General features: G+C 42.2%; 2 pseudogenes; both read right to left on the reverse strand.

Moving 5' to 3' along the window:
• Positions 1-1,029: 1,029 nt before the first annotated feature.
• Positions 1,030-3,364, reverse strand: LOC123475701 (annotated as a pseudogene).
• A 3,488-nt stretch (positions 3,365-6,852) lies between these two features.
• On the reverse strand, positions 6,853-13,576 carry LOC123475702 (annotated as a pseudogene).
• Positions 13,577-18,792: the final 5,216 nt, after the last annotated feature.

Consider the following 18,792-nt stretch of genomic DNA (forward strand, 5'->3'; position numbering starts at 1 on the left):
TCTTCAAAGCTTGTTGGCTCTTTAACGTTGATGAGAAGCAAACGAAGGCAATGCCGTTCCACCTGTCGAACGCCAACCGTGTATAGGCGACCGATGATCTTGGCCCGTTTCACGCGAGGCTTCCACGAATTGGTTTTATTGATGAAAACGTAGTGGTGAGGTATTTCTCTGTAGAAATATTGCCGTGCGCCTCGTCGACGCGATTCAACTTAAAGAAAGCAGTTAGGTTGGTGTCTCTCGAAGCGGCATTGATGGCGGCTTGCATTTCGTTTCCCGGTTGGAAAAAGACGGGCTGCCTCGGGGCAAATGGACGGCCAGGTGATAGGTGGCATGCGAACGGTCGGAAAGGGGAAACTTGAAGATTCGCCAACAGGCTTCCGGCGCGCTGACATAACGCGCATCAAGATGGCACGTGATTTCGTCCCACTCCACCCTTGGTTCTTCGCCTTCTGCCAGACGATACGTTCCCACTTTTGATCCATTTTCAGGCAATCGTACCCTTTGTAGACGTACTTGAAGATGTACTTTACGCTGACGATGGATGCGCAGTATTCGAGGTTGATGTGGGAGTCATACTTGAGGGATAACCAAGGGTTGTCAGGAACGACCCATCTATTGTCAACTTCGAAATGCGTATGTCCTCGTTTCAAGCGGTGTACAACGCCCGTATCTCTTCGTCTGTAAGTGCGGTAGCCGTTATCGTTTAGGAGTGTTTCTTGGCTATGTTGCTTCGGGAAAGCCTTTGAGCACTTGTCGCCGTCCATGCAAGGGGATTTTTTGTTGATCAACCCACACGGACCGTGAATCATGTGGGTCATGACGCTCTTATAAAGTCTCGGATGCGTTGTATTATCGGGAATTTCCGCGCATATGGTTGCATCCACATCTTCCGCTGTAGCAGGGGCGTCACGCTCGTCGATCCAAATGAGCATGTGACAGTGGGGCAATCCACGCTTCTGAAATTCAATGACGTGTGTCCGTGCAGTCGCAAATCCCAGCACCTGGCGCTTTTCAATGTCGTTGACCATCTCAATTTTCTTTTGCCGGGCCGATCTGATGCCGACAGATGGCTGGGAATGTTGGCCGTGATTTCCTCCACTTTGGGTTGCAGGTAAAATTCAGGAAGAATACTGGCTTGCCGAATTTACCACAGATGGCTATTGCATCTTGGTACGCTTGCTTCATCGCCCTTGGGCTTCCGATGAAACTCGATGGGAGGACGTGATAAGATCCGACCGTAAGGTTTTCTCGTTCAGCGCGATTATGCAAGTAGTCCAAGAGACCGTCGTATTGAGCCACGTGAAGCTCCGCCTGATGTTCGCGGATGTACTTGACGCGGTTGGCTTCAATCTTGACGTAAGAATCGACCGTCCATTGCTGAGTGAGTGATCCGCCGGCCTAGACGTTGTTGAAATATTCCCGAATCGACATGAGAAAGCTGTAAAATCTCGCACTGCGTGATCCTTTTTCGTCTTCCTTCGCCACGATTCAATCGATGGGGATCGTTATCGTCGTCATCCATTTGCTCCTCTGGTTCCGGTTCTGGTTCTTCCACCAGCTCTTCCTCACCAGCTAAGACTTCTACTGGTGCATTTTCTAGCCGCAGCATCTCATCAAGTCTTGGGAGATCGATCTCTTCCTCTTCATCCACATCCATTACCCGTGCTGCTGCTTCCTCTCTTCACGTCGTGTAGTGGTGGTATAAGGCATGTTTACATGCCAGCCATCGTCACCGTTGGGGAAGAGCAAAGGGTAAGTCATTGGGTCACACAAGGGCTGTTGTGTGTCAATCTGAACGAATGTTCTCCCTCTGACTGGGATGAAGAGATGGCCACGGATATCTCTCTTCGCTGGCGGCTCACCGTTTGCGCTTTTGAAAATCACAGCAATCTCGTTTGTCGTCGGGCTGTTGTAACGTCTCTGATCTAGATTTCTTCGATCACTGCTGATGATCATTCCTACTGTTTGGTGAGGTAGATTCTCATCTTGGGCTCGGCGGTACTCTTCTTCAAGCACTTGACGCATCATCTTGTAAATGGCTGCGTACGGATTCTTTCTCGGAGCATTGCGTCCAATTCCTCCATCAAGTTTCTGCAGCATCCTCCGTTTGAGGTGGAAAGCGCTCTGAACTCGCCAGCCTGCGCAGCGTCCATGAAATAAAGATCCGCATACCTAGGATTATTCGTATTGGGGCCGACGGGTGTGGTGTTGTGGTACACTTGACCGTGGATTCTGAAACAATAAGGTCCACGCCCTGGGGGAGATGAAATATTGGCTCCCAACGAAGCAAAAGCGTGAGCGCTGTTGTAATTGCGGATCTTCGTCATAAACGCTTTCGCCTTTTGATGGTCATTCTGCAATAGTTTAACAAGCGGTTGAGGGCACTCTTTTGGAGGTGGGAGAATCACCTTTCCTTTGCGCAGCATTGGGTGAATTTCTTGTCTGTCGGTTGTTCACCCTTGAAATGCCTGGCATTCAATTCGCCGCACGTGACGGTCATTTCTCCACAATCGTGCAATGGAACTCGGTCTTCGGAAGCCAATGTTTTGCAAGCCGCTCTATGAGTTCTTGGCACTCCCGCACGGTTGCGGGCAGCCAATAGCTCTTCGCGAAAAGTGCGCTCCTCTTTAGTTTCCAATGGTATAATTTAAGCATGTTCCAATGCATTCATGGCACGAAGTAATTCCTCGTCTTCCTCTCTCTTCTCGCAAACGTTCCATTCGAGATTGACTCTGTTCTCGTCTTCCTTCCCTTTCTTCTTCTATCTCTGCCGCTCTGTAGTTGGCTGTTTGTTCCCTGTTAAGTTCCCTACGTATTTCCGCCTCTTCTTCCGTTTCTTCAACCAGATACATCTGATGACGCAATCTGTCAGCCATGGAACGCGACATCCTCTCTTCTACCGTCTCTTGGGCGCGTAGGACTTGATGGCGCAAGTTATCCTCGATCATCCTTACGCGCCTTTCATCATCGGTTTCTGCGTTGCGTATAGCTTGCTGTCGTGTTGCTTGATCTCTTAGCCTTGCACGCGTTTCTTCCTCACTTTCCTCTTCACGCAGAGCTTGCTGTCGCAATGATTGCTCTTGTAGCCTAGCTTGTTGTATTTCGTCTGGCTCTTGAGCTCGGTTTTCTTTACGTCTTTGCGCTTCTACTTCTAGACGCACTTTCTTGTCTACTTTATCTTGGGTTTGACGTTGAACTTCTTGATCGAGACGCTGCTTTTTCTCATCGCGCACATATTGTGCCCTGGCTCTATTGTCATGCAAACGTTTTTCTCTAATCTCTGGATCTTCTTGCGCTCTTTTCTCTCTTTGCTTCCTATTCTTTTCGCCTTTTCAGCATCAGTCATTTGACGACGCGGTGCCATTGTTTGATTGTTGATAATAATGGTAATGTTCGATTCTTGAATAGGACAGTCTGAGTGGAGGGCTTTTGGAGGGCTGTTGGAGGATAAAATAATGTGCAACAAATTCAAAGTAATTAAAACAGGCAATCGAATTTTGGAGAAGGTGGGAATGGGGAGTGTATATTGAACACCACAAATATCCGAAAACACTTTCAAATTAGTCTCTTGAATTAACGAAACAAAAATTACACCGCAAGAAATTCCTAAAACACTTTCAAATTAAACTAAGCCTATTAAAATGTAAAATTGAAACTGTTCCACCACACGACACCGTCCCAGGCAGTTGCTCGATGTGGTTTCCGAGTGCTTAAAACTTATAAAATTGTTGGCCCTTAACACCTATCACTATATCTCCGTTATTAAAGGACTGTTCTCAAGTCACAGGCTCTGCATTCTCCCGGCCTTACCGTAGTCTTTGGCCTCGGAGCGTGCCTGACAACGAATCATCACCTGCACAGGAACCTGTGTTCCACAGTGACTTGAGAAGAACCCTTAAAGGAAGTTAGTTTTTCGGTGCTGGGTTTAATCCAAGAACTCTTTGGTGGGGGAAGGATGAGGTTGGGGAATACGTTACTTGAATATTGAAGACCAGACGTGTGATTCCCCACGGAGGTGTGGCAACAGGATAGAATGTTGCGATGGAAGCCTCGATAACCTATGAGTGTTTCGTAAAAAGGAAAAGTTACAATAAAAAAAGATAGAGATGTGAAGAAAAACCGCATTCTTAATTAATTAAAACATAGTTTTGTTGTGAAAATCTTCAAATCAACATAAAAAAAGTTTTGTTTCTTTTGCACTTCAGCTTTTGACAATAATTATCCATAAATGAAATTTTAGAATTTCGTTCCAATATTTTTGGGACCATTCCATTTTTAAAAAGTATTATACAGTAGATCTTTCTTTTGCAAAAGTCATTCAAATTTTAAAAACTACGTTCCAACGTTATGGTGATCCTTTTCATTTTTAAAACCTTGATCGATTGTTTGGAAGGTGCCACAGAAAAGGTTTTTATCAAAAAGTTGGAACGCAGTCAATCAATCAATGAAACATCTTATCCCAAAAAACAGTTTACTTAGAAAGATTTTGATCAAAAATTTCCTTTAATTAACCTAAATTGATTATTAGAATGGTGTAACATGGAATGCAGGCAATTTTTCATCTAGAAATAACATTCACAGATTTAAAGCGTTGGTGTTTTGTTACAGATTTTCAATGTTTTGGCACCGTTCCCCTTCAACATTGGAATTGGTTTTTTGTTAAAGAATTTTTAGGAATAGTTTCCATATGCACAATCAATTCCAATTTTGAAGACTAAATGTTGACTTAAACTTAACAAACACAGTATTTCCTTGTATTATAGCCTGCAATTTGCAAAAGGACTGCGTTTAAAAAAATTCTTGGCACCGTTCCCTATTCAACATTAAATTGGTGGTTTGTTGCAGATTTTCAAATGGAAATTTTCTCATGCATAATAAATTTCGTATTGAAGAATCGATGTTGGCTAAGACTTAGTAAATCCAGTATTTGTTACAAATTGTATCCACATTTGGCAAAGGAGAGTGTTTTAAAAAGTTAAGGCATCGTTCCCTTTTCAACTTATGAATTAATGGTTTGACACAAATTTTCTGAGAGCAGTTTTAAAATACACAAATAATTCCAATGTAAAATGGGAAAATTTAGCTTATAAACTTAATAAACTTAGTCTTTGATTCAGTTGTGACCTGCAATTGTGAAAGGACTGTGTTTTTCAATATTCTTGCTACCGTTCTCTCTTCAACATTGCAATTGGTTGATTGATACAAATTTCATAAAACAATTGTCTTGTCAATAACCAGTTCTTTTATAGTATACTACCTGTTTGTTTGGTTTTTTTAACTGTGGACGGGGCGTGCTCTTTGTAAACGTGTGTAATTTTTCTTGGAAAACTTCTATTATTATTTTGTCTGCTTTTATTTGGGTTTTACGTTTCCTTTCATCGGCCATCTATTGGTCAAATATTGACTTTCATACTGCTGACGAAGAAGAAAAGAGGGCGCTAAAGAATAGAAATTTTTACAGCGCAATGTTTTAGAGTTCATGGTTCATACATCATGGCGGCACAAAATCTGCTGGACGACATGTCTGATTCACTCTCGATTTCTGTCGGCGACGAAAATGTGGAAGACATAGACAGTATTTTATCCCAAATACCGCTTTTAGAGACCGGGGGAAAATATACCATAACTGACTGCACCGAAGAATCGATGATAGAAGAGGAAGAGGAAAAGATGAAACAAAGAACGGAAAAAGAGATTGAGTATTTACAAAGTGAAAGAAATGAACAGAGGAAAACAATAAATATAAAAATTGGCAAAGAAATGATGGAAGAAGAAGAGGAAAATGTAGAAAGAGAGCTAAGGGAGAAGAAGAGAAAGATTGATATGGAAGGAAGAGAAATAGAAATAAAACTAAGGGAACTAACGAAGAAGAAGAATGCGGAAATGGAGAAAAAAAAAAGCGGCAGAATTGCTCCGGTATCGAAAGTATCCGGAAAACAAAGCATCAGATTTGCTGAGGGAGCTGGAAAAACGGGCCGAAGAAGCACGCTACACCGCCATTCAGTAATATTTTTTTTAACCTTTTGTTGCATGAATTTATTTTTTATTTTAACAGGTTTAAAACAGTTAGTCTAGAGGGAAATGTTTAAAAGGAAATGTAGCCTATAAATTTAGCATTGTATTGTATTATTACTATTATTTCAGGCAACAATAGAAAGAAAAGGCAAAGGACTGCGTTTCAAAATTTTAGGCACCGTTCCCTGTTCAGCATTGTAATTGGTTGTTTGTAACATGTTTTCAAACAACAGCTCTCTTATGCAAATCAAATCCAATGTTGAAGAAGGAATGTTGGTTAAAATATAAGAAACCAAATCATTGCTTCTGTTGTTGCCTACAATTGGCAAAGGACTGCTTTTCCAAAATTTTGTCACCGTTCCCTGTTCAGAATTGTAATTGGTTGTTTATAACATATTTTCAAACAACTGCTCTATTATGCAAAATCAATTGCAATGTTGAAGAAGGAATGTTGGTTAAAGTATAAGAAACACAGTCATTACTTTTGTGGTTGCCTACAATTGGCAAAGGACTGTGTTTCCAAAATTTTAGGCACCGTTCCCTGTTCAGCATGGTAATTACTGGTTTGTTACAGATTTTTCAAAAACAATTTTCTTATACACAATCAATTCCAATGATGAAGATCAAATGTTGTCTAAAATATGAAAAAAATTTAAAAGTCATAGCTTTTCAAAGGAAAACTACCTTTTACGCAACCAATTGCAATATTAAAGTGGGAATTTTGCGATTGCAGTATTGGGAATGGTGTCTTAGATTTTGAAAATACCCGCCTATGTAGAATTGAAATGGAAAAAACATTAATAAAATTTATTATTTTGTATTAGGGCACGGAAAAATTCAACCACAATGGACAAACTGGTGACCGAAGCAAGACAACATCTTCATATGCTGAGGTGCCGGAGAGTTGCGGAAGAGCAAAAAGAGAAGAATAGCAATAGTGCTGGCAAGAAATAGATATTGTCTTACGTGTATTCGCATTTCGTCATTCAACAATCGTAATAAAAATTAACAAACGATGGTTACATTTAAAAGCTAAACTTTTGTGGTTGGGTAGAAGGTAAACTCAGGTCAACACTCAATCTATGTTCCATGGCTGGTGCACTGACGTCTGTTTGTTTACCTATTTCAAAGTGACACATGACGTCAAATCGACCAATAAAGTAAACATTTATGGAGCTGTTAAAAAGACAAAGGATATGTGGCTGTTTGAGGGATGAAAAGGGAACGGTCTCTCAAAAGTGTGAGAAAACAGTCAATGGGGCTGTTGAGAACCCAATGAATTAGTGGTTGTTTGAGGGCTGCAAAAGGGAAGGGTCTCTTTAAAGTGTAGGAACGCAGTCAGAGGAGCTGTTGAGAACAGTATCCAATAGCTGTGGTTTGAGGGCTGCAAAAGGGAACAGTCTCTTAAAAGTGTGAGAACGCAGTCAGTGGATCTGTTGAGAACAGTATGCAATAGTGGTTGTTTGAGGGCTGCAAAAGGGAACAGTCTCTTAAAAGTGTTGGAACGCAGTTAGTGGAGTTGTTGGAAAAGTAAGCAATAGATGTTGAGGGCTGCATAAGGGAACAGTCTCTTAAAAGTGTTGGAACGCAGTTAGTGGAGTTGTTGGAAAAGTAAGCAATAGTTGTTGAGGGCTGCATAAGGGAACAGTCTCTTAAAAGTGTTGGAACGCAGTGAGTGGAGCTGTTGAGAACAGGATCCAATAGCTGTTGTTTGAGGACTGCAAAAGGGAACGGTCTCTTAAAAGTGTTGGAACGCAGTCACTGGAGCTGTTGAGAACTTAATGCAGTGGTGGTTGTTTGAAGGGTGCAAAAGGGAACAGTCTCTTAAAAGTGTTGGAACGCAGTCAGGGGAGCTGCTGAGAACAGTATCCAATAACTGTTGTTTGAGGAATGCAAAAGGGAACGGTCTCTGAAAAGTGCTGGAACACAGCCAATGGGGCTGTTGGGAAACCAAAGATTGTTGAAAAATTGGAAAAAAAAATGGAAAATAAAAATTGCTGGTTGTTTGAGGGATGCTTAAGGGTACGGGCTCTGAAGGGTTTTGAAACACAGTCAAAAGGCTGTCAACAACAAAATGAATTGGTGGTTATTTGAGGGATGCAAAAGGGAACGGTCTCTGAAGATTGTTGGAACGCAGTCAGAGGAGCTGTTGAGAACAAAATGAAGTGGTGGTTGTTTGAAAGGGTGCAAAAGGGAACGGTCTCTTAAGAGTGTTGGAAAGCACTCAATGGAGCTATTAAAACCACAATAAATTGGGGCTTGTTTGAGGGATTCAAAAGGGAACGGTCCCTGAAAAGTGCTGGAACGCAGACAATGGTGCTATTGACAACCCAAGGCAATGGTTGTTGTTTGAGGGCTGAAGAAGGGAAGAGTCTCTCAAAAGGGTTGGGACGCAGTCAATGGGTCTTTTTGAAAACTCAAAGATTAGGTTGTTGTTTGAGGGATGCAAAAGGGAACGGTCTCTGAAAGGTGTTGGTATGCAGTCAATGGAGTTGTTTAAAAACCAAAGAATATGTTGTTGTTTGAGGGATACAAAAGTGAACGGTCTCTGAAGGGTGTTGAAACACAGTCAAAGCTGGCAACAACAAAATGAATTGGGGCTTGTTTAAAGGATGCAAAAGGGAACGGTCTCTCAATGGTGTTGGAATGCAGTCAATGGAGCTAATCATAATACAATGAATTGGTGGTTGTTTGAGGCATGCAAAAGGGAACGGTCTCTGAAGGGTGGTGAAAAGCAGTCAAGAGAGCTGTTAGTAATACATTGTAATGTTGGTTGTTTGAGGGAATCAAAAGGGAACGGTCTCTTAATTTGGTTGGAACGCAGTCAGGGGAGCTGTTGAGAACAGTATCCAATAGCTTTGGTCTGAGAACTGCAAAAGGGAACGGTCTCTTAAAAGTGTTGGAACGCAGTCAGTGGAGCTGTTGAGAACAAAATGAAGTGGTGGTTGTTTGAAAGGGTGCAAAAGGGAACGGTCTCTTAAGAGTGTTGGAAAGCACTCAATGGAGCTATTGAAAACTGTGAAGTTTAAATAAACTGACACAATATATATGCAATTAACTGTGGTCGTTTATTTAAACTACTTCAAGTATGTCACACAATATCTGTCTTATAGTACTTACAATCTGTTCGGGAGAGAGATGCTGCTAAGCAGTCAGGAGAGGAAGTTGCCCTCTTGACTGCTAGATGGCGTAGTTTGCCGTTCTAACACTTTCCCTAAAACACGACATACATATGAAACAAGAAATAGTATAAACGGGATAAGGGGTTTGAAATCTCTCCCTCAAACATAACATCAGCATGGAGAGAATATGTGGGGAGAAAAATAGAGACAACCGATTATAGCATGATTAACGAGTTTGCCATTAGACACTTTCCCTCAAACACGGTATCAAAAATAGACAAAGAAGGACTCGTGAAAAAACGTTATTCCTTTTTACCTACACTAATCTTTTCTCTGTTTTTCTCAAATGGAATCCTTGGGAGGGGCTTGGTAAAGATATCGGCCAATTGGTTCTCAGATTTCACGAACAATACCTCGATGAGTCCGTCTTCATCCATTTTGCGAACAAAATGATAACGGTTGTCAACATGTTTTGTCCGTGGATGTAACTCCGGGTTGCAAACTAGTCGCACAGCACCTTGATTGTCGCAGAAAAGCGGAACTTTGAAGTTAATTCCAGTGAAGTCGTTGTGTAGGGTTCTCAGCCACACAGCTGTTTTTGTCGCTTCGCTGGCCGACACGTATTCCGCCTCGGTGGTGGACAGCGCAACACATTTCTGTTTCTTACTGCTCCAGGCCACTGGCCCTCCATGAAAGAAGAAGATATTTCCAGAAGTGGATGTTCGGTCATTGATATCGCCAGCAAAGTCCGCGTCGCAGTATCCCATAATGACGTTCTCTTCATCGCCGCCAAGCCAAAGTCCATAGTTGTGCGTGGCAATCAAGTATGCAAAGATTTGTTCTACGGCTTCCCAGTGTGACAAGTCCGGTTTTTGACAGTGTTTCGCTACTTGTCCAACAGCATAGGAGATGTCAGGTCTGGTGGAGATTGCAAGATAGAGAAGGGCTCCTACCGCCTCTCGATACGGGAAATTCGACGAGTCTGATGCAAGCCTGCTCCGTTTCAGCTTTTTGGATGGGTCAGCAGGGACGGATTTAGGAGACAAATTTCCCATACCAAATCGGTCGATCAACTTCACGACCATGTGCTGCTGGCTTAAGTGGATTTCTTGTTGATTAGGTCTCTCGTAATATCCGTGCCTAGAAAACGAGTGGGGGGACAGTTCGTCCTCCAAATTGCTCAAACACATGCTTGGCAAGTGCATCCAGGGCTTCCGTTGTTGTTGCTGCCATAAATAGATCATCCACATGGGCCAAAACAATTAAAATGAAGTTTTGATCTCTGAGCACGTAGACACATTTATCAGCATTGGATTTCACCAAGTGCTTGCCTTTGTGTGAGAAGGTTCCAAGAACTCGGTCCAGCAGTTGATACCAAAGGCGGGGCGCTTGTTTAAGACCGTAAATTGATTTTTGCAGCTCGCATACCCATGATTCTTTCCCCTTTTAAGGAAGCCCTGAGGTTGTTTCATGAAGATTTTCTTGTCCAGTTCTGAATACAAGAACGCCGTTTTGATGTCGATTTGTTTGGCATACAAGCCACGGGACGCAACCTCAGCGAGTGTTGCTTTGACAGCTTCTTGATGAGCGACAGGAGAGAACACCTCGTCGTAGTCACGGCCAAACTTTTGACGGCAACCAATAGCTACAAGACGTCCCTTGTATCTCTCCGGCACACCTTCGTAACCTGGTTAAATTTTTCCAATCCATTTGCAGTTGATAGCAGTGTATCCGGGCGGCAGTTTTTCAACTAGCTTCCAGGTGTTGTTTTTCTCCAGAGAGTCAAATTCCTCTTTGAATGCCGCCATCCACTTTTCAGGACAATCAGACGCTACTGCTTGATTATAACTCTGAGGCTCAAATGGCTCGGCAACGAGAACTAATTCGTTAGTACGAAACTCATCGAGAAGCACCATATTAGCTTTATCCGCCAGACTTCTTTTGTACTCATTGTACCTCGCACTATATTGAGGTGCTCTGCTTGATCGACCATCGCGCCATCTGCCAAGTATCAGTGGCTCCTCCCCAGGTAGACTTTGAATTAGCTCGACAGGATTCACGGCTGGTGGTGCAGGAATATGTCCAGGTGACACTGGCGCTTGATCATCGACTTCCATTGGTTCGGCTTCAGAATTCACATCATGGTCAGCTTCTTGAAAAACACCAGACGGGCTATGACCCAGAACCCAGTCATCGATCTGTCCAATTTCAGATAATTCTTCGACCGTTACGAACGATATTTGATCATCAGTGTCGTCTTCTTCGCTACAGTCCAGGTCATCGTTCGGCTCAATGACGCCGATTTCACGGTTGATCGTGCTTGGTGTCACGGCAGGAGCATTGACTTGGTCTAGTGAGGGATTTACACCCTCGTCATCCAGTCCGAGTATTGTAGATACAATGTGGAACGGTTCAAAGTTCTGTAGAGACATGTTCGTTTGATTTGTTTTTGACTCTAGAACATCAGTGATAAGGAGCGTTTCGTCGAAACGGACACTAAGACTTGTGGTATACTCCCGTGTAGCCGGATTCCATAGAATCCATCCTTTTTGACCATCGCCATAACCGACAAACCAGCATGGCTTCGATTTTGGGTCCAGACTTTTTCTAACTGGATCAGGTGTGTGGGGATAAGCTCGGCAACCAATCACTCGCAAATTACTCAGATCTGGCTTGGTGCCGAAGAACAGTTCGTATGGCGTTTTTGTGGAGGTGGAGGAGATGACACGGTTGAGAACGTACACCACGCCGATCAAAAATCTCCCCACAGCTCCAGCACAGACCTAGGAGCTTGTTCAAACATGTTGGTGATTTTGTTTGAGCGTGTATAGATTATGCTCCGGACTGCCTCCATCCCAGTCCTATTCATCCTTTCCGCCACACCATTCTGTTGTGGAGTGTATCTGCATGACGTTTGATGGACAATGCCATGTTCTTCCAGTCTAGTCTTCAAATAATTGCTGCGAGTTCAGTGCCTTGATCACTTCTCACAATTTTCACTTTGTTTCCAGTCGAGGTTTCGACAAAGGCAATGAAATTAAGAAGATGGCCAGCAGCTTCAGATTTTCTTTTCATCAATTTGACTGACGTCCATCCAGAGTAATCGTCTTTGAAGATTGTGTAGCATATTTCACCTCTTGTGGTGGGAATAGAGACAAATCCAACGTCCGTGTGAATGATACCACCAGCTTCTGTCGCTCTGGTTCTACCAGGTGGGAATGGAGAACGCATCATCTTCCCAAGTGCGCATCCTTCACATACACAGTCGGTTTTACATCTTTTTGTTGAGACATCAAGTCCTTTAACAGCACCAATTCGGTTTTGTCTTATGATGGTTTGGTCGTTGAGATGGACAAGACGGAGATGTGCAAGACGAAGAGAAATTTCACCATGGGCAGCAGCATTAGCAGTTTCTTCTTCGTGATCAATGAGCTTTGGGACAATTTTCAAATGATAAAGTGACTTTCCCAGCTTTTGACCGACCATTATTCCAGCACCATCCTTCGTAAACTCCACGTCGTCACCGCTAAAGTTTACATTAATACCCATGTCGGCCGCACGACCGATCGAGTAAAGGTTTACACCCAGTTCAGGGACGTAGAGAACTTCTTTTAATTCGCCCTCCAAGACTTTTCCATTGACGTAGGAGTGAATCGGAACAGTCCCAATGCCGGTTGCGTGAAGAATTGTGTTGCCAACACCATTCACCGTCCAAGAGCCCGGAGGTATATCACGAAGATTTTCAAAATAAGACCGGTTGCTCATCATGGGATGAGTGGCGCCAGAGTCAGCGTAGATGTACTCGGGTCGGCGTACTAGATGACACAGTGACGTCAAACCGGCGAAGGTTTTCTTGTTCGATTCAGGGTCAAAATCGCGATTCTTGTTATGAGTGGCACCACGAGCCTCCTTCTGGTCAGCCTGTTTCTTGTCTGGACAGTTGTAATTTCTGTGACCAGGCTTGCCACACGACCAGCAGACCCCACGACTGGATTGACTCGAGTTGCCGGCTCTGTTGCCGTCGCGATAGTCTCTACCATTATTTCCACTACCTCTACTGCCGCCACGATAGTAGGGATTAAAATTCGATGGTTTGCCTCGATAATTGGAATTTCGATATTCATACTGTAAACTTTGATCTTTACTGTTATTGTCCGACCGCGTTGCCAACGCATTTTCAGCCGCAGACTTCAGTCTAAGGGGAGTGTGGCAAAGAAAGCCACATCTTGGGGACTTATAATCCCGTTACTTCTATCATTCAGCTTTCTTTCCTCTTCCGATAGTTTGGCTGTGAGATTGGCCATGGTCTGATCAGCCACTGGTAGACCACTCCACATTGTCTCGAACACAACATAACTTGGGGGTAGAGTTTGGATGATTTTTGACACGATCATATCAACAGTCTGTGGCTGTCCCACGCCTCTAAGCTCCTCTGCCATCTGCCTGAAGACATTGACATGGGTAGTGACCTTATGGTCTGGATTCATCCTGTAGCTGTGGAATTTACCGAGAAGCGATCGGACATTAGATGCTGCAACATCAGCAAACTCAGCCAGTAGCCTTTGCCACATTTCCTGGGCAGTAACAGATCCTTCGATAGAGCTTTGGTAGGTCGGCTCGATGTTAAAATAGATCAATTGTTGGGCTTGCAGATCTTTATTCACCCAAGTTTCAATCTCAGCTTGATTAGTAACTGGGGCTACTCCTGCACCGTTGGACCCAGCACCTGTAGACAGGATAGATGTCAGATTAATTTGCTTTTCTCCCTTCTTTTCCTTAAAAAATTTAGAATAGGATGCTGACTTGTTTTCCAGATGCACACAGTGCCTAACCACTGCTTCTGCTTAATCACAAGCCACAAAAAAGAATTGTCTGTGCACAGTTAGATTAACACGTGCTTTAAAATCAGTGTTGCTCATTCACACAAGTGACTTGAGACAGACAGTCTGACTGCACAGTTAATTAATCATGTGCCTTATAATCAGTTTTTGCTCATTCACATTAGTGACCTGAGACTTGCATTCTGACTGCACAGTTAAATTAACATGTGCCTTACGATCAGTTTTTGCTCATTCACATTAGTGACCTGAGACTCGCATTCTGACTGCACCTTTAAATTAACATGTGCCTTACAATCAGTTTTTGCTCATTCACATTAGTGACCTGAGACTTGCATTCTGACTGCACAGTTAAATTAACATGTGCCTTACGATCAGTTTTTGCTCATTCACATTAGTGACCTGAGACTCGCATTCTGACTGCACCGTTAAATTAACATGTGCCTTACAATCAGTTTTTAAATTCGGAGCAACACCGGCTTAGTTGAACAGGCCACATGAGCATGGTTCGACTGGCCACACTGGAAACACAAAGTTTGATATTTAACACGAGGGCACTTTTGTTACCTGATGAGGCCTGGGTTCAGTGCCTAAGACAATGTTCTCTAGTCTCAGCACCTTAAGCTTGAGCATGATGGCATAGCGAAATTGTGGAAAGTTAATTCCGTTGAAACGAGCAAACTCTCGTCTCTCGGTAATGGATTCGTTAGACATACTTTGAGTTACGTAACTCTGGGCCCATAACCTGTGAAGTTTAAATAAACTGATACAATATACAGTACCCACTCTAAAGTATCCGCACACCCGAGAGAACCTTATGGGAAAACGCTGTTTTTGGTTTGTTCCCTGGCTATAGTTTTCATTCAATGCGAATGAAAATTTTTTGCCAGGTTCTCTAGGGTAGTGCAAATTATAGTAACTTTTGAAGATTTTTTTGTTTGTGGGAAGGGTTGGTTTTTGTCCAAGGCAAAAGTATCCGGACAGCCGAGAGGGCTATATGTAACTGAGGCTACTTTAAGTGGCTCGTGTTACTAAAGGGAATGGGCTAGGGAAACTTAAACGGTCTTAAAAAAAGATCTGCGTTACCTCTATCACACATTAAAATATTTATACTGTAGGATTTTTTTGTCAATTTAAAACCTACCCTTAAACTTATTTCCGTAAAACTACTCGTTTTTCGGCATCAAACACGGTTGCCAGTTTACGATAATTATTAATTTTCCCCTTTTTGAGAAACACCAAAGGACCAATTCGGTTGCATCTTCTCTCACCAGAGGCGCTTTCAGGTTGTGATGGAGGGGGGGGGGCGCGCAAACAGAAAATTTTCCAAAAAATCTTTTTGGTTCTAATTTAAATATTTTTCTTATAGTTGAAAAAGAATACAAAAGGATTATGAAATTTTTGCCAGTCTACTTTATTATTTCTACCCGCGAACACTGAAACTATGACTGGTGGAAAAAAAAAGAATTGTCAGCTGAAGAAAGATGGGAAATCATTGGTTACCATAAGGTAAAACACTCAATTCGCCAAATTAGTAAACTAACTGGCTTCAAATGTTCCACAGTGTTTGATACGATCGCTCGTTTTAAAAAAACAAATAGTGTTTCAAGTCTACCAAGAAGTGGTCGTCCGCCAGCGTTATCTCCATCTGACAGTCGTTATTTAAGGTTGTGCTCAATAAGAGATCGTCGAAAATGTGTACCCATTTTAACGGAAGAATTCAACGCTGGTCGTCAATTCCCTGTTTCAAATACCGTGTGTAGAAGATCATTGCTATCGTCGAGTCTTCATGGAAGAGTAGCCGCCAGGAAACCTTTACTTAGCCTTCGCAACGTCAAGAAAAGACTAGCCTTTGCTAGAAAACATGTGAAGTGGTCCAAAAGTAAATGGGCGAAGGTTCTCTTTACGGATGAATCTAAGTTTGAATTGTTCGGAAGTAAAAGACGAGTATTCGTTCGTAGGATGCCAGGGAAAGATTCATCAAAGAGTGTCTAACGCCTACAGTAAAACACGGTGGTGGAAGTATTATGGTTTGGGGAGGGATTTCTACTAGTGGTGTCACGCTTTTGAAGCGTATAGTAGGAATTATGGATCAAAAAGGTTTATCATAACATCTTAGTCCGTACTGCACTACCGGAGGGAAAACGCCTAATTGGGAAGGGATTCGTTTTTCAAGAAGACAACGACCCCAAACATGCTTCCAAATTCTGCAGAAATTATTTGGAAAAGAAAGAAAAATCGGGTATAATTTTGGGTATAGTACGTTCGTTACATCTCTTATTATTATGGTTTAATTTTTTGTTACAGGTGATGTTATAAGAATGATTTGGCCGCCACAAAGCCCTGATCTTAACCCTATCGAAGCTATGTGGGACTACTTAGATTCAAAAATAATGAAAAGTACCAGGACGTCACCAGATAAGATGTGGGAGAAGGTTCAAGAGGCATGGAATGGCATACCCCAAAAAAATTCTCAAAAAGTATATCTTTTCGATGAATAAGAGATGTAAAGCTGTCATTGCCGCGAAAGGTGGTCACACCCACTACTGAAAGAAATAAATTTGAATCCGCACTGATTAAGTTAATTGTATTCATGTGAGTTTGCTCATACAACTAAGAATCATTCGACCAGCCTCCTTCGGCTTTTACAACTTTAACTAATCGTTTAGGAAGAGTATAAATTGTTTCAATCAGGTAAGCTTCACGATCCATAACATTCCAACATTTATGCAGTTCACACCACAAATCATGTTCATTAAAAACTAAAGTTCCAGAAAGTTTCTTGATCATTTGCCTATATACAGTCTCCAAAGGCATAAGATCTCCAGATTTTCTGGGCCAATCTTCCATCACTTTCATACCACTACGAGTGATAAACTCACTTACTGACTTAGCAGTGTGAACGGGGAAATAATCATGGACAACTGTTCTGTCATTGCAGTACGGGAGCACATGAAGGCCTAGCAATTCTTTATACTGGCTGGTATCGAGCCTAGAGTTCAGTTTCTTCATAACATTGGGCCCACGATCAACCATAATGCAACTCCATACAGCAACTGAGTTCTTGACACTTTTTCCGTGGCTACCAGAGTGCAAACTAATCTCTCCTGTACTGCTGAAGCTATAAACGCAAAGAATGTTTCAGGAATCGTTCTAACATACATATTAAAGTAAAAATTCAACATACCAGAAGCGTTGTTCGTCAACAAATATAGAATGGATCAATATTTCTTCAAAACTTAAATACTTATGTGCAAACTGCTTCCTCCTAATCATCGTTTCAATGTCCAGTATTGGAATAAAGTCTGCCATTTCGATTTCACATGAAAATCAAAATAAGAAGACCGGCTAATTACTTTTTCAAACGTCTCGGCACAACTATTTCGTCTACATAATCACAACATTAAAATATTTGTAGCGCCTCTGGTGAGAGAAGATGCAACCGAATTGGTCTTTTTGTGTTTCTCAAAAAAGGGGAAAAATTAATAATTATCGTAAACTGGCAACCGTGTTTGATGCCGAAAAACGAGTAGTTTTACGGAAATAAGTTTAAGGGTAGGTTTTAAATTGACAAAAAAAATCCTACAGCATAAATATTTTAATGTGTAATAGAGGTAACGCACATCTTTTTTTTAAGACCGTTTAAGTTTCCCTAGCCCATTCCCTTTAGTAACACGAGCCACTTAAAGTAGCCTCAGTTACATATAGCCCTCTCGGCTGTCCGGATACTTTTGCCTTGGACAAAAACCAACCCTTCCTGCAAACAAAAAATCTTCAAAAAGTTACTATAATTTGCACTACCCTAGAGAACCTGGCAAAAAATTTTCATTCGCATTGAATGAAAACTATAGCCGGGGGAACAAAGCAAAAACAGCGTTTTCCCATAAGGTTCTCTCGGGTGTGCGGATACTTTAGGTGGGTACTGTATATGCAATCAACTCTGGTCGTTTATTTAAACTACTTCAAGTATGTCACACAATATCTGTCTTATAGCACTTACAATCTGTTCGGGAGAGATGCTGCTAAACAGTCAGGAGAGGAAGTTGCCCTCTTGACTGCTAGATGGCGTAGTTTGCCGTTCTAACAAAAACACAATAAATTGGGGCTTGTTTGAGGGATTCAAAAGGGAACGGTCTCTTAAAAGTGTTGGAACACAGTCAATGCAGCTGTTGAAAACCCAAAGAATAGGTGGTTGTTTGTGGGATGCAAAAGGGAACGGTCTCTGAAGATTGTTGGAACACAGTCAATGGAGCTGGTGAAAACAAAATGAGTTGGGGCTTGTTTGAGGGATGCAAAAGGGAACGGTCTCTCAATGGTGTTGGATACAGATAATGGAGCTGGTGAAATCACAATAAATTGAAGATTGTTTGAGGGATGCAAATGGGAACGGTCTATTAAGGGTGCTGGAAAGCAGTCAATGGAGCTGTTGAGAACATAAAGAATGTGTGATTGTTGAGGGATGAAAAAGGGAACAGTCTCTGATTGGTGTTGAAACGCAGTCAAAGCTGTCAACAACAAAATCAATTGGTGGTTGTTTAAGAGATGCAAAAGGGAACAGTCTCTGAAGATTGTTGGAACACAGTCAATGCAGCTGGTGAAAACAAAATAATTGGGGCTTGTTTGAAGGATGCAAAAGGGAATGGTCTCTCAATGGTGTTGGAATGCAGTCAATGGAGCTAATCAGAATACAATGAATTGGTGTTTGTTTGAGGGATGCAAAAGGGAACGGTCTCTGAAAGGTGGTGAAAAGCAGTCAAGGGAGCTGTTAGGAATACATAGTAATGTTGGTTCTTTCAGGGAAGCAAAAGGAAACGGTC

The sequence above is a fragment of the Daphnia magna genome, linkage group LG9 (genome assembly GCF_020631705.1).
Source record: "Daphnia magna isolate NIES linkage group LG9, ASM2063170v1.1, whole genome shotgun sequence".
Lineage (NCBI taxonomy): Eukaryota > Metazoa > Arthropoda > Branchiopoda > Diplostraca > Daphniidae > Daphnia > Daphnia magna.